The following is a 3,449-nucleotide window of genomic DNA, read 5'->3' on the forward strand; positions in this document are numbered from 1 at the left end:
TTAGCATCCTTATAGATGCAACTTTGCTGGCCCACCCAGCATTTAATATGTCTCCTAATGGCACCCCCTTGTGGCCTGGCACTAATGGAGGTGCTAAGATATATAAATAAGGTACAAGTTGAGGTCCTTGTCCTCAAGGATTTAACAGTTCAAATTAATCCAGCTCATATTATTGAATGCTAATGGGAACAGGGTGCTATGTGAGAAGCCCTTAAAAGTTCAGAAACGAGGAAGGCAAAATAGAATCCGGATTATCTTTTTTTTTGTTGTTAATTCTCACCCAAGGATATGTTTCTATTGATTTATTATTAAGTTTTATTTAAAAAAATTTATTGAATTCAGAGAGGAAAGAGGAGGGAGAGAGAGATAGAAACATCAATGATGAAATAATCATCGATTGGCTGCCTCTTGCACGCTCCCTACTGGGGACCAAGCCCACAAACCGGGCATGTGCCCTTGACTGGAATCGAACCTGAGACCCTTCAGTCTGCAGGCCGACGCTCTATCCACTGAGCCAAACCAGCTAGGGCTCTATTGACTTTTTAAAAAAGAGATTTCTTATTGAATTTTTAGAAAGAGAGGAAAGCAGAGGGGGAGAGAGAGAGAGAGAGAGAGAGAGAGAGAGAGAGAGAGAAACATCAATGTGAGAGAGAAACACTGCTCAGTTGCCTCCCATACCCACCCCGACTGGAGATTGAACTTGCAACCTGGGTATGTGCCCTGACTGGGAATTGAACCCACTGAGACACTGAGAACTTTCAGCAAGGGCTGATGGGCTCACCAACTGAGCCACAAGGCCCAGGGCAAGCCCCAATTTGGCTTGCTCAGACTGGAGTCCGCAGCATCATCTGCACTTGGTTAGAATGCAAATTCTCAGGCCCCACCCTTGACTGACTAAATGACAAATGCTGCAGGTGGACCTAGCCATTTGTGTTTAATAACATTTGAGCAGAACGGGCCTACAGAACTTCTAGAAAAGTAGAGGAAATAAGACAAACACACAGTCTCTCGGCTACCAGATGGGGTGATGGACCAGGACCTATCACAGACACCATGCGAGGGCCAGGGGCCTGTGACAATAGTTTTCGGTTAAAGTCACAGTCACCAGTGGAGTTTTGAAAATGCATAGTTGCCTCAGCTCCACCCAAAGGTTTGAATTCACTGGTTTTAATCCCTGTTAAAACTGTTCCCGAGGTGACTGACAGCTATCAGAGGAGAGCACCCCAGTAGGGGTCTGAGAAGGAAGAAGCCCTTTGTTAAGGTCTAAAGCAGCGGTTCTCAACCTTCCTAATGCCGCGACCCTTTAATACAGTTCCTCATGTTGTGGTGACCCCCAACCATAAAATTATTTTCGTTGCTACTTCATAACTGTAATTTTGCTACTGTTATGAATCGTAATGTAAATATCTGATATGCAGGATGTATTTTCATTGTTACAAATTGAACATAATTAAAGCATAGTGATTAATCACAAAAACAATATGTAATTATATATGTATTTTCCGATGGTCTTAGGCGACCCCTGTGAAAGGGTCGTTCGACCCCCAAAGGGGTCGCGACCCCCAGGTTGAGAACCACTGGTCTAGAGGATGTTGTGATCGAAAGTCAGCGCATTTGATTCCTGTGGATGTCATAACAAATCACCACAAATGCGTGGTTTAAAGCAACAGAACTTTACTCTCTCACAGTCCCGGAGGTCGGAAGTTCAAAGTCAGGGTGACTGCAAGGCCTGAGGCTGTGGGGGTGGTGGGGAGCACCTGTTCTTTGCCTCTTCCAGCTTCTGGTGGCTCCAGGTTCCGTGGCTTGTGGCCGCATCACTCCAATGTCTCTGCTTTGGTCTTCACACAGCCGTGGCCTCTTCTGTGTCTTCTCTTCTGTCCCAAATCACCCTCTGCCCTCCTCGTAGAAGTAGAAGCACAACCAGATAACACAAGCATTGTCATCCACACACGTAACTCAATCATCTCTGCAAAGACCCTTTTCCAAAGACGGCAGCACTCACAGGTTCCGGGGATTCGATAACTTTGGGTGGGGGTGGGTGGTGGGGGGTTGGTGGTCTCCCACAGCGACGATCAAGAGAAGACAGCATCTGCCAAGTGCACAGTCAGCACGAAGCAGGAAAAGGCGGAGCAGTCTCCTGGGCTTTGGAATTTTAAGAAAACCAGAGCAAGGAGTGAAAGTGTTATGGTAGCTGTTCAGGATTCGCGGGCAGGGCCACATCTTTTCAGGAAGATCTGACACCCGTCCTGCCTCAGAAGACGGGGCACAACACTATTTCTGAGGATGATGTCAAAGATCCGCGGCAGGTCTTTCTGCTTGGTGTGCTGAAGGCTGCACAGCTAAGAAAAAGGCTTCCTCGTGAGACAGGGACCAGACGGGGGAATCGCCGGTGTGCTGTTGGTACCCCTGGACCCTGAGCTGGGAGAGAGTTGCCGGTTTCGCTGATGCCTTGAGCAACCTGGGAGCACTTCCCAGCTACATCCTCCTGCCCGGAGGCTCAGAATACAGCAGTAGCTTCAAACAGGTCCATTACACAGTCATAATGGGAACTGACAGCCTGAGCCCGGGATTATGTCACTGCGGTTTGAAAATAATTACCCCATTGTCTCCTTAACGATGAGAGTTCCTCCCACGAAACTGTGCCAGTGTTTGGATTGTAGGAGAAAAGCTTGTAGTAAATGCCTTTTAAGACGGCAGGCTTTGTAGTTCACAGCTCAGGACTTCAGTTCATCTTGTCTGTGAGGCTGTTTTCAACTGATCGCTAAACACTCCTCTCTCCAGGTCTCTCCCCTCCAATCTCCCTGATATTCTTTCTCAAGAGTCTATCTGTAACAAAGGTGAGTGCTGTGCACAGAAACTTATCTGAAGGAAATAATCTAGCAAGTGTGCAGGGATGCCGCCTCAAGAATGCCCATCACCAGCCTATATAATAAAAGCATAGTATGCAAATTGTCCCCTCGACAGGAGTTCCTCCGTGAGTTTAACCAGGGGGCAGGGCCAGCCTGGGGAAAGGAGGGAGGTCCCACCGGCAGCCAGCAGTCCTTAGGGACCATACCAGTGCATGAATTTTGTGCACTGGGCCTCTAGTGCTGATTACTCCTTTAACCAGGAGGGGCCGGCCTGGGGAAAGGAGGGAGGCCCCGCTGGCAGCCAGCAGTCATTAGGGACCATACCAGTGTACGAATTTTGTACACTGGGCCTCTAGTGCTGATTACAATAATGGGAAACTGGAATCAATCAAAATGCCCACCAGTAACTGTCCCTGCCTATCTCAGGGAACCTTCCTTGATCCCTCAGATTGTTCAGTGTGTTCATATTTCTCGCTTGGCAGCACATCAATATGGCAATTCACTTTTTTAAAAAAAATTCTCACTTGAGGATATTTTTTTCCATTGATTTTCAGATAGAGTGGAAGGGAGGAAGAAGGTGGAAAGAGAAGGAGGGGGGGG

Source organism: Myotis brandtii, unplaced genomic scaffold (genome assembly GCF_000412655.1).
Source record: "Myotis brandtii unplaced genomic scaffold, ASM41265v1 scaffold547, whole genome shotgun sequence".
Classification (NCBI taxonomy): Eukaryota; Metazoa; Chordata; class Mammalia; order Chiroptera; family Vespertilionidae; genus Myotis; species Myotis brandtii.